Below are 13,328 nucleotides of genomic sequence, written 5' to 3' on the forward strand. Positions count from 1 at the left end.
ATTATCACCAACATTGCCACAGTCATTATTGTGAAAGGCACCTTGGGATTCATATCCTCTTAGTGAATTCAAAGATCTGAAAGTTGTGTTCCCTTGTTTAGACAGTACAGGCCATATCTGTTGGTGCTAGTGTCATTGCTAAACCAAGGACAAAAGCAGAGTGTCATCCAGGGAGATATTTCATTGTACTGGGTGACATTACCATAAGCCCTACATTGGTTAAACCCTGTAGCACACTCTTAAGGGAAGGTGTCAAATAGATCTCACAGTGGAACTTGACATTCCCCTTGGTGACCTTGACTCTTGTTGTGAACCTCCTGCACACCAGGGTCCAAGAAGGTCGACATTTACCCCATGCTTTCTCTCCATGATGAACTGTCCCTCTAAATGTATGGCTTCAATGAGTGTGAACAAACACTGACTCAGTGGACGTGCAAATATTGTTCAGAAAATGGAGACTAGGAAGAAACATCACATGATAGATTATAGCTATTTGGCAAGGTAGGGTTGAATTCAGTCCTCTAACAGAGATTGCTTTTAATCAAGAACAAAATCTCATAGAAAACTTAATAAGTGCATCAGCTGAAATTGAATGCTGGGGAGGCAGTGATCTAGGAAGAAATCCTTCCAGATAGGAGTGGTTTTGTAGAAGATATAAACAGGCAGGAGTTTCATGAGTCTTTGTCATTGAAAGGTGGCATGCATTCCAGTGTTTCTTTTTTCCCGAACTGTTATGTTATCACTAGTTAAAATACAGAAGTTTCCTGCTCCTCTGATTTGCTCTTATTTATACAATGAAGAGGATGATTCAAAAGCAAGTCAGTCCATAGTTACTAATGCCTTATGCATACACTCCACCCCATGCCCCTTCAATGAAAAAGGCTCCTGAGAGGTTAGTGAGCACCTCACCTGTGTCCCTATGCTGTTCTGTGTCCCTCCAGCTCCCCAGGAGGACATGGCGGTGGAGCTGCCTCAGGCCGGGACTGAGGACGAGCCTCTGAGGACGGTGGACGTAAGTGCACCTCTCTTAACCGGGGCAAGGCTGCGGCTTCACTTCTTTATTTTCCATTCAGTCAAACACAGTTATAGTAATATGAGAATTTGCGTTACCACTGAGGCATGCAAATCCTTGGCTGGGAAAGTAGAGAGGATAAATCTATTATCAACACAGTCCTGATTCAAAAGGACATTTCAATAAGACAGCATCATTTATTACTGTAGGTACTTTGCTCAACAGAAAGTGTTCTTTCTTGAAAAACAATTTGTAAACGTTGGTCAAATTAAAACTGAGAGATCTTATGTGAAACAGACCAGTCTTTCCAACAGGAGACTGTCTGTTTTATTTTGGAGCCACTGAAGTAAAGAGTGCTAGTTACCTGAGGACAAAAACCAGATAAGAGAAGACTTAGTGCAGAAAACTCAAGATGCTGACACACTCACTCTGTTTTCTTCTCTGCAATCACAGGAATCCGGGGAAGCCTGTGAACACGGTAAATATTCACGGATCATCACTCTGCTGACGGACAATCCAACTGATAAAGGTGGGGTTCTCTGACTGGCTCTGGTTGGAGAGTGGCCCTGATGCCAGATTCCTACTTGGGGTGTGGGCTGTAGGTGCAGAGAAGAGACTGATCTCCCAGGAAAGAACAGTGTCTTTGTTCTATGGTACCTGGAAGCAACTACATCATTTAGATGTTGTGGGTTTGTGTGAATCACAATTGGGGGCCCTTGTGTGAGCCCAAGTGGTGTGATTCTGGAGCTCTGTGTCTGTGTGTGTTGCCTCTGGAGGGGTTTCCCTGTTACACAGCACTAGTCAACTGTGAACTTTCTAAAGACTTCTCACTACCACTGCACACTGACCATACATTACCTGACTCTTTCCTCTACTCAGTCTTTCCTCAAAAGTGAAAGTGAAAGACATTCAGTTTGTATTCAAATCTTTGCGGTCCCATGCACTACAGTCCATGGAATTTTCCAGGCCAGAATACTGGAGTGGGTAGCCTTTCCCTTCTCCAGGGGATCTTCCAAACCCAGGGATAAAACACAGGTATCCAGCATTGCAGGCAGACTCTTTAACAACTGAGCTATCAGGGAATCCATTCCCCAAAATAGCTTAATATTAATTTTCCTCAGGTGAAGATGGTAATTGGACAAATGGCCAAAATTTTTAACGTCCTAGTGGAAAAACCGAACTTAGTACCCAGGGTTGATCTCAGTTTGGTTCCTCTGGAGGAGTGACTTGCTCCTACCAGTCACCAATGTGATCCTCAGTCATGCGGAAAGGGAGTCTCAGCATCTATATCCATGCCAGGAGGTATTAGCAGGTCCAGAGGTCCAGATCCTGCCCATCATTATAAGGTGGGCAAGTGGTCAAGGAACTCAGGTAACCATAGGTGGATTAACACCAACTTTGGAAACGTCATTATTGGGAAAAGAATCTCAGTACTCATATCCTCCTGGTAACCTCACAGATTCTGAGTGTTGGGTGGCCTTTTGTAGCGTGGAAGTCATATGTGTTGGTGTTCCTGTCTTTGTTTACACAAGGACAAAAGCATATTATCAAAAGAGATGTATTTCATTGTACTGGGTAACATTACCATAACCTCACACTGATTAAACCCTGCAGTAAACACTCAAGGGATATTGTCAAATAAAGCTCAGAATGGAACTGATAGTCTAGTGACCATGATCCTTGTTGTAAATCTCATGCATAGCTGGGTCAGAGACAGTCAGATTCACTCCATGCTTCCTCTCCATAATGAACTGTCCCACTAAAAGTATGACTTCTGTGAGTGTGAACCCCCACTGACTCAGTGGACAAGCAAACATTGTTTGGAAAATCAAGCCTGGGAAATAACATTGCATGATTCATAATAGCTATTTGGAAAAGTAGTATTGACTTTAGCCCTCTAACAAGAGTTTGCCTTTAATCAAGAATAAAGTCTCCCAGACTTGTTAAGTACAATAGTTGAGACAGCACATCCTGCAGATGCAGTGATTTAGGAAGAAATCCAGAAGATAGGTGTGATTTACCAGAAGCTCGAAACAGAAAACAGGGTCATGGGTCTGTCATTGAAAGCTGGCATGCATTGTAATGTTTCACATTTCCCCATTGGTTTGGTTATCACCAGTTAAAGGCAGCCAATCTCTTTCATCACCTTCCTGCTTGTCTCCTTGGTTGTACTTCATCCAGCAAAGAGGAGGAATCAAGAGCAGCTCAGTCCATAGATACTAACCTCTCTCATGTACACATTCCACCCGATGTCCCATCAAACAAACAAACAAGAAACCTGAGATCTTTGGAAGCAGCCTCTCCTCTGTCCTGATGGCCTTCTGTTTCCCTCTAGCTCCCCAGGAGCACCTGGTGTTGGAACTGCCCCAGGCCGGGGCTGAGGAGCCACCTCTGTATCCTCTGGAGGTAAGCTCAACAGTCTGTGTTTCACAAAGGCTGCTGCGTCTCTTCTTTATGTTTCATTCAGTGAAATACAGTTATAATAATCGGACAATGTATATTAGCACTTATGTATGCAATTTCTTGCTGGTGAAATATTGACATTAAATCTGTTATCAACACAGACCTGATTCAAAAGGATACTAAAAATACCATCAATTACGACTGTAGGTACTTTCCTCAGTAGAATTTTTTCCTCCTGAAATGGAAAGATCTTAAGTAAAAGAGCCCAGCCTTTTCAACAAGGGTCCTCTCTGTTTTCTTTTGGAATGATTGATTTTTTAAAGAGTTTAGTTACCTGAGGAAAACAAAAAATCAGATAACATAAAAGTTACTGCAGAGAAGACATGATTCTACGACCCTCACACTGTTTTCTTCTCTCTTATCACAGGCAGCCGGAGCAGCCAATGAACATGGTAAATATTCAGTGACCGTCCCTCTGCTGAGGAACAGTTTAGCTGATGATCGTGGGGCTCTCTTGCCAGCTAGCTTTGCAGAGTCACCCTGATGCTGGATTCCTAACAGGAGTGAGGGTTGGGGGTTCTGAGAAGAGACTGATCTCAAAGAAAGAACAGTGTCTGTGTTCTATCGTCCCTGGAAACAACCACATCTTTTAGCTGATGTGAGTGTGTGTAAATCAGGGTTGGGGGCCCTTGTGTAAGCCTGTGTGGTGTGATTCTTAAGGTGTGTGTATATGTGTTTCCTCAGGGCATGTTTCCCTCTTACACGGCACAAGTCAACTGTGAACTTTCTAAACACTTCTCATCACCACTGCACACTGACTATACATTACCTGATTCTTTCCTCAACTCAGTCTTTCCTCAAAAGCCAAAGTGAAAGTCACTCAGTTTGTGTCCAACTCTTTGAGGCCGCGTGGACTAGAGTCCATGGAATTCTCTAGGCCGGAATCCTGGAGTGGGTAGTGTTTCCCTTCTCTGGGGGATCTTCCAAACCCAGGGATCGAACGGGGTGTCCAGCATTGCAGGTGTACACTTTAACAACTGAGCAATCAGGGAATCCATTCCTCAAACTAGCTTAATATTCATTTTCCTCAGGTGAAGATGGAAATGATACAAATGCCCAACATTCTTGACCTCGTAGTGAAAAAGCCAAACTGAGTACCTAGTGTTGATCCCAATTTGGCTCCTCTGGAGGAGTGACCTGCTCTTACCAGTCAGTCATGTGATCCTCAGTCATGGGGCACCAGGGTGCCTACATCGATGTCCATCCCTGGAGGTACTAGTAGGTCCAGGAGTCCTGATCCTGCCCATCATTATAAGGTGGTCACCGTTTCAAGGAACGCAGGGTAACCTTAGTTAGATTAATGCCAACTTTGGCACAGTCATTATTGTGAAAAGTAATCAGGACTCAGATCCTCTTGGTAAACTCACAGATTCTGAGTGTTGCATGACCTTTTGTAGAGTGGAAGTCATATATGTTGGTGTTCCTGTCTTTGTTTATACAAGGACAAAAGCATATTCTCATCAGAGATGTATTTCATTGTACTGGGTAACATTACTGTAACCTTGCATTGATTAAACCCTGTAGTACACACTCAAGGGAAGTTGTCAAATAAAGCTCACAGTGGAAAATGATAGTCTAGTGACCATGATCCTTGTTGTAAATCTCATGCACAGTGGGGTCAGAGAGAGTAACTTTCACTCCATGCTTCCTCTCCATAATGAACTGTCCCACTAAAAGTATGACTTCTGTGAGTGTGAATAGCACTGACACAGTGGACATGCAAACATTGGAAAATCAAGCCTGGGAAATAACATCACATGATTGATAACAGCTGTTTGGAAAGGTAGTATTGAATTCAGTCTTCTAACAAGAGTTTGCCTTTAATCAAGAATAAAGTCTCCCAGACTTGGTAGGTACAATAGCTGGAACAGTGGATCCTGAGGCTTGAGTGATCTAGGAAGAAATCCAGAAGATAGGTGTGATGTACCAGAAGCTCTAAACAAGCAGGAGGGACATGCATCTCTGTCACTGAAAGTTGGCATGCATTGTAATGTTTCACTTTTCCCCATCAGTTTGGTTATCACCAGTTAAATGCAGCCAATCTCTTTCATTGCCTTCCTGCTTGTCTCCTTTTTTTGCACTTCATCCAGCAAAAAGGAGGATTCAAGAACAGTTCAGTTCATAGTTACTAACCTCTCTCATGTACACATTGCACCCCATGTCCCATCAAACAAACAAAAAAGAAGCCTGAGATCTTTGGAAGCAGCCTCTCATCTGTCCTGATGGCCTTCTGTTTCCCTCTAGCTCCCCAGGAGCACCTGGTGTTGGATCTGCCCCAGGCTGGGGCTGAGGAGCCGCCCCTGCATCCCTTGGAGGTAAGCTCAACTCTCTGTGTCTCACATAGACTGCTGCTTCACTTCTTTATGTTTTGTTCAGCGAAATACAGTTATAGTAATCAGACAATGTATATTAGCACTTATGTATGAAATTCCTTGCTGGTGAAATATTGACGTTAAATCTGTTATAAACACAGCCCTGATTCAAAAGGACACTAAAAGTACTATCAATTACTACTGTAGGCACTTTCTTAAGTAGAAATTTTTCCTCCTTGAAGTTGAAAGATCTTAAATGAAATAACCTAACTCTACACCTAAAGCAACTAGAAAAGGAAGAAATGAAGAACCCCAGGGTTAGTAGAAGGAAAGAAATCTTAAAAATTAGAGGAGAAATAAATGCAAAAGAAACAAAACAGGCCATAGAAAAAATCAACAAAACCAAAAGCTGGTTCTTTGAAAGGATAAATAAAATTGACAAACCATTAGCCAGACTCATCAAGAAACAAAGGGAGAAAAATCAAATCAACAAAATTAGAAACAAAAATGGAGAAATCACAACAGACAACACAGAAATACAAAGGATCATAAGAGACTACTATCAACAATTATATGCCAATAAAACGGACAACGTGGAAGAAATGGACAAATTCTTAGAAAAGTACAACTTTCCAAAACTGGACCAGGAAGAAATAGAAAATCTTAACAGACCCATCACAAGCACGGAAATTGAAACTGTAATAAAAAATCTTCCAGCAAACAAAAGCCCCTGTCCAGACGGCTTCACAGCTGAATTCTACCAAAATTTTAGAGAAGAGCTAACACCTATCCTGCTCAAACTCTTGCAGAAAATTGCAGAGGAAGGTAAACTTCCAAACTCATTCTGTGAGGCCACCATCACCCTAATACCAAAACCTGACAAAGACGCCACAAAAAAAGAAAACTACAGGCCAATATCACTGATGAACATAGATGCAAAAATCCTTAACAAAATTCTAGTAATCAGAATCCAACAACACATTAAAAAGATCATACACCATGATCAAGTGGGCTTTATCCCAGGGATGCAAGGATTCTTCAATATCCGCAAATCAATCAATGTAATACACCACATTAACAAATTGAAAAATAAAAACCATATGATTATCTCAATAGATGCAGAGAAAGCCTTTGACAAAATTCAACACGCATTTATGATAAAAACTCTTCAGAAAGCAGGAATAGAAGGAACATACCTCAACATAATAAAAGCTATACATGACAAACCCACAGCAAACATTATCCTCAATGGTGAAAAATTGAAAGCATTTCTTCTAAAGTCAGGAACAAGACAAGGGTGCCCACTTTCACCATTACTATTCAACATAGTTTTGGAAGTTTTGGCCACAGCAATCAGAGCAGAAAAGTAAATAAAAGGAATCCAAATTGGAAAAGAAGAAGTAAAACTCTCCCTGTTTGCAGATAACATGATCCTCTACATAGAAAACCCTAAAGACTCCACCAGAAAATTACTAGAGCTAATCAATGAATATAGTACAGTTGCAGGATATAAAATCAACATGCAGAAATCCCTTGCATTCCTATACACTAATAATGAGAAAACAGAAAGAGAAATTAAGGAAACAATTCCATTCACCATTGCAACGGAAAGAATAAAATACTTAGGAATATATCTACCTAAAGAAACTAAAGACCTATATATAGAAAACTATAAAACACTGGTGAAAGAAATCAAAGAGGACACTAATAGATGGAGAAATATACCATGTTCCTGGATTGGAAGAATCAATATAGTGAAAATGAGTATACTACCCAAAGCAATTTATAGATTCAACGCAATCCCTATCAAGCTACCAACAGTATTCTTCACAGAGCTAGAACAAATAATTTCACAATTTGTATGGAAATACAAAAAAACCTCGAATAGCCAAAGCGATCTTGAGAAAGAAGAATGGAACTGGAGGAATCAACCTACCTGACTTCAGGCTCTACTACAAAGCCACAGTTATCAAGACAGTATGGTACTGGCACAAAGACAGAAATATTGATCAATGGAATAAAATAGAAAGCCCAGAGATAAATCCACGCACATATGGACACCTTATCTTTGACAAAGGAGGCAAGAATATACAATGGATTAAAGACAATCTCTTTAACAAGTGGTGCTGGGAAATCTGGTCAACCACTTGTAAAAGAATGAAACTAGACCACTTTCTAACACCATACACAAAAATAAACTCAAAATGGATTAAAGATCTAAACGTAAGACCAGAAACTATAAAACTCCTAGAGGAGAACATAGGCAAAACACTCTCTGACATAAATCACAGCAGGATCCTCTATGACCCACCTCCCAGAATATTGGAAATAAAAGCAAAAATAAACAAATGGGACCTAATTAAACTTAAAAGCTTCTGCACATCAAAGGAAACTATTAGCAAGGTGAAAAGACAGCCTTCAGAATGGGAGAAAACAATAGCAAATGAAGCAACCGACAAACAACTAATCTCAAAAATATACAATCAACTCCTACAGCTCAACTCCAGAAAAATAAACGACCCAATCAAAAAATGGGCCAAAGAACTAAATAGACATTTCTCCAAAGAAGACATACAGATGGCTAACAAACACATGAAAAGATGCTCAACATCACTCATTATCAGAGAAATGCAAATCAAAACCACTATGAGGTACCATTTCACGCCAGTCAGAATGGCTGCGATCCAAGTCTACAAATAATAAATGCTGGAGAGGGTGTGGAGAAAAGGGAACCCTCCTACACTGTTGGTGGGATTGCAAACTAGTACAGCCACTATGGAGAACAGTGTGGAGATTCCTTAAAAAACTGGAAATAGAACTGCCTTATGATCCAGCAATCCCACTGCTGGGCATACACACTGAGGAAACCAGAAGGGAAAGAGACATGTGTACCCCAATGTTCATCACAGCACTGTTTGTAATAGCCAGGACATGGAAGCAACCTAGATGTCCATCAGCAGATGAATGGATAAGAAAGCAGTGGTACATATACACAATGGAGCATTACTCAGCCATTAAAAAGAATACATTTGAATCAGTTCTAATGAGGTAGATGAAACTGGAGCCTATTATACAGAGTGAAGTAAGCCAGAAGGAAAAACATAAATACAGTATACTAACGCATATATATGGAATTTAGAAAGATGGTAACAATAACCCGGTGTACGAGACAGCAAAAGAGACATTGATGTATAGAACAGTCTTATGGACTCTGTGGGAGAGGGAGAGGGTGGGAAGATTTGGGAGAATGGCATTGAAACATGTAAAATATCATGTAAGAAACGAGTTGCCAGTCCAGGTTCGATGCACGATACTGGATGCTTGGGGCTAGTGCACTGGGACAACCCAGAGGGATGGTATGGGGAGGGAGGAGGGAGGAGGGTTCAGGATGGGGAACACATGTATACCTGTGGCGGATTCATTTTGATATTTGGCAAAACTAATACAATTATGTAAAGTTTAAAAATAAAATAAAATTAGAAAAAAAATAATAAATAAAAGACCAAAAAAAAAAAAAAAAAGAAAGAGCCCAGCCTTTTCAACAAGGGTCCTCTCTGTTTTATTTTGGAATGAATGATTTATTAAAGAGTTTCGTTACCTGAGGAAAACAAAAAAATCAGATAACATAAAAGTTACTGCAGAGAACACACAATGCTGCCACCCTCACAGTTTTCTTTTCTCTAATCACAGGCAGCCGGAGCAGCCAATGAACATGGTAAATATTCAGCAACCGTCCCTCTGCTGAGGAACAATTTAGCTGATGATTGTGGGGCTCTCTTGTCAGCTAGCTTTGCAGAGTCACCCTAATACTGGGTTCCTAATGGGAGTGAGGGTTGGGGGTTCTGAGAAAAGACTGATCTCACATTAAGAACAATGTCTGTGTTCTATGGTCCCTGGAAACAACCACATCTTTTAGATGATGTGAGTTTGTATGAATCAGGGTTGGGGGCCCATGTGTAAGCCCCTGTGATGTGATTCTTAAAGTGTGTGTATGTGTGTTTCCTCAGGAGATTTTCCCCCCTTACACAGCACAAGTCAACTGTGAACTTTCTAAACACTTCTCATCACCACTGCCCACTGATTATACATTACCTGATTGTTTCCTCAACTCAGCCATTCCTCAAGTTTCATTAATATTCATTTTCCTCAGATGAAGATGCTGCTGAGAAAAATGGCCCAAGCCCTTGTCCTCCTAAGTGGAAAAGCCAAACTTAGAACCTAGGGGGCTTCCAGTGTTTCTGGTCTGCACACCTCACCTGAACTGATCACTCATCCTTGAAATCCTAGTCATGAAACAAGGGGTCCCTGCATCTATGTTTATACCTGGAGGTACTATAAACTCGAGGTCCAGACTGTGCCCATCATTATAAGGTTGGCACAGTGGTCCCAAAACCAGGGCAAGCAAAGTGGATTAACAGCTAACTTTGGCACAGTCATTATTGTGAAAGGCACCTCGGGGTTTGCATCCCCTGGTGAACTCACAGATTGTTAGAGTTTTGCGGCCTTGTGTAGACAATGTTGGTCCTATCTCTTGGTGCTAGTGTCATGCTTAAACAAGGAATAAAGCAGATTATCATCAGGGAGATATTTCATTTTACTGGATGATATTACCACAAGCCCTACATTGATTAAACCTGGTAACACACACTCTAGGGAATGTGTCAAATAGATCTCACATTCGATTTCGATAGTTAGCCTCATGACTATGAGTCGTTGTAATCTCCTAAAGCGCTGGGTCACAGACAGTCAGCATTCACCCTTGGTTCCTCTCCATAATGAACTGTCCCATTAAATGTATCACTTCTCTCATTGTGGACAGCCACTGTCTCAGTGGACATGCAGATATTGTTTGGAAAGTGAAGACTGGGAAAAAATATCACATGATTGATAATAGATATTTGTAAAGGCAGGATTGAATTCAGTCCTCTAATAGAGCTTGCTTTTAATCAAGAACAAAATCTCACAGAAAACTTGTTCATTTCAATAGCTGCAACTTTCCATCCTGGGGAGGGAGTGATCTAGGAAGAAATCCTGGGCTGATTTAGCAGATGCTCCAAACAAGCAGGAGGGATGTTCATCTCTGTCATTTAAAGCTGGAATGCATTTTAGTGTTTCTTTTTTCCCCACTGTTTAGGTTATTATTAGATCACTTGTTAAAATGCAGAGGCTCTCTTTCACTTCTTTCCTGCTCCTCTCGTTTGTTCTCCTTCATCCAGCAAAGAGGATGATTCAACTGCAGCTTAGTCCATAGTTACTTACCCCTTCATGCATACACTTCACCCCTTGTCCCTATCAAAAAAAAAAAAAAAGCTGAGTGACTGGTGAGTAGCCTCACCTGTGTCCTAAGAGCTACTCTGTCCCTCTAGCTCCCCAGGAAAACCTGGTGGAGGAACTGTGCTTTCTATAATCAGCTGTCCCACTAAACAGATGGCCCCTGTGAGTATGGGCAGCTACTGGCTCAGTGGGCATGTACACACTGTATAGAAAACGAATATTGATAGAAAAATACTATATTATTCATAATAGCTATTTTTAAATGGTAGGAATTCAATAATATAAAATCTTGTGCATTTGATTTTCTCTAAGACAAGTAATTAGTGAATCAATAGAATAGCATACTTTGCCCAGGATTGATTTCAGTCCTCTAACAGAGTTTACTTTAAATCAAGTGCAAAGTCTCATAGAAAACATGATGAACAGAGTAGCAGCAACTGTGGATCTCGGAGGAAGAGTGATCTGGGAAAAATCAGGAGACAGTGGCGATTTAGCAGGGACTCAAATGGTGGGCTGCCGTCTATGGGGTCTCACAGAGTCTGACATACTGAAGTGACTTAGCAGCAGCAGCAGCAAACGAGCAGGAGGAGTCATGGGTCTCTTTCATTGAAGAGTACACACATTTTAGAGTTTTCCATTTTTTAGATTGAATATTTCATGTTGATTAGATTCCTCTAGCTAGAAAGCCAAAGATGTGTTTTCATTTCCTTCCTCCTCTCCTTTACTTTCCTTCCTCCTCCAAGAGGATGGAGGAACACACGTTCAGTCCATGCTTATTAACCTCCCACATCCATACACACCACCCCATGTCCACACAAAGAGAAAAAATCCTGCATGATTCCTCAGCCTCCTCTCTAGCATTCTAACAGCTACTCTGTGTCCCCTAGGTTTCACTGAGGACCTGCCAGTCAACCCAACTTGTGACAGGACCAAAGAGACTCCATGTGTCTCCAAGGAAAGTTCTGTTTTTTGTTGTTTTTTTTTTTTCCTGGTCTGAGATAGAAATACTGTTTCATTTCTTTTTGAGTAGAATTAGGTTATGAGTCTTTGAAGGTGTTCATTTCAGATAGAGACGATTCTCTTGGTTGGGATAATGTGGAGTGAGATACTTATTACCAGATCATGCTGCCTCAGTCCACAGGATATTAAAATTGTTAGCATCCATTACATCCTGTTGAGTACAGATTTCTCTCTCCTGCAGTCAGATTTCCTCTAAGAAAAGAATTCTGCAATTTCCAACCCAAATGATCTTAGAAGTTCCATCCTCCAGGCAAAGATCTTGCCTTTCATCCTGAGTATGTGTGTTCTGATATTGCTGAACTCCACCACTGTTCCTCATCAGGAACTGTCACTAAATGAACCAAAGAGTGTGCATCTATGTGATCTTATCCTCATAGTGTCTTCTCTTCTGTACTTGCAGGTGGCCCTTTCAGAATGTGAAAGTGGTATGTATTGTAGAATCATTCACTTTGGGAGAAAAACTTTGTAGATGAGAAAGTTGGGGCTTTCTCTCCGGTTTTAGTGTAGAGGCCAAACTGATTCCAAATTCCTGCTGGCAATGAGTATAGGGGCCCTAGTGATAGAAAGTAATGTATAAGTACAACAATGTGGCTGATTACTGTAGTTCCAGGAGGAAGCTGTACTATGGTTAATAGTGTAGGTTTGTGTCCATGGGACTGGGTGTGTCTCTGTGTGTAATGAATAGTGTGATTCTCCATGTGTCTGTGAATTTTCTGTCTTGTGCTTTCCTCGATATTTGTCACCTTAAACATCACTGTTACTGGTGTCAACTTCCCCCCAAAAAATTTCCCATCACCATGTACCATTAACGAGTATGTACATAAAAATTAAACCAAGTATACACATTCACTGTATCCATTGATTTTATACCAAGTGAACATCCAATACCCTGAAAGACAAATCTCATCACTACCCAGGAAAATGTTTACCCTGGAGTCTTTTTAATTTTTCTTGAATTTCTTCTTGGCTCTGCTGGGTCTTCATTGCTCTGCAGGGTTTTCTCTGCTTGTGGAGAGTAAGGGCATCTCTCTAGTTGTGGTGCGTAGGTGTATCACTTTAGCAGCGTCTTTTGTTGCAGAGCATGGCTTCTAGGGCTCTTGGGCTTCAGTAGTTTTGGAAGGTGGGCTCAGCACTTGTGGTTCCTGGGCTCTAGAACACAGCTCAGTCCTTGTGGTGCACTGATGGGTTTAGTTTCTCCAAACCATTTGGAATCTTTCCAGACCAGGGATTGAGCTCGTATCTCCTGC

The 13,328-nt window shown here is 41.1% G+C and overlaps 2 long non-coding RNA genes across 2 annotated transcripts; both read left to right on the top strand.

Annotated features, from left to right (window-relative positions):
• The first annotated feature begins 479 nt into the window (after positions 1-479).
• Positions 480-3,399, top strand: LOC139176548 (uncharacterized). Its single transcript, XR_011561010.1, has 3 exons — positions 480-1,012; positions 1,466-1,541; positions 3,348-3,399. It is a non-coding gene; the product is annotated as an uncharacterized lncRNA (long non-coding RNA).
• A 2,085-nt stretch (positions 3,400-5,484) lies between these two features.
• Positions 5,485-12,553, top strand: LOC139176549 (uncharacterized). The gene is made up of 3 exons (XR_011561011.1): positions 5,485-5,790; positions 9,478-9,502; positions 11,949-12,553. It is a non-coding gene; the product is annotated as an uncharacterized lncRNA (long non-coding RNA).
• The last annotated feature ends 775 nt before the right edge of the window (positions 12,554-13,328 follow it).

The sequence above is a fragment of the Bos indicus genome, chromosome 16 (assembly GCF_029378745.1).
Source record: "Bos indicus isolate NIAB-ARS_2022 breed Sahiwal x Tharparkar chromosome 16, NIAB-ARS_B.indTharparkar_mat_pri_1.0, whole genome shotgun sequence".
In the NCBI taxonomy this organism is placed as follows: domain Eukaryota; kingdom Metazoa; phylum Chordata; class Mammalia; order Artiodactyla; family Bovidae; genus Bos; species Bos indicus.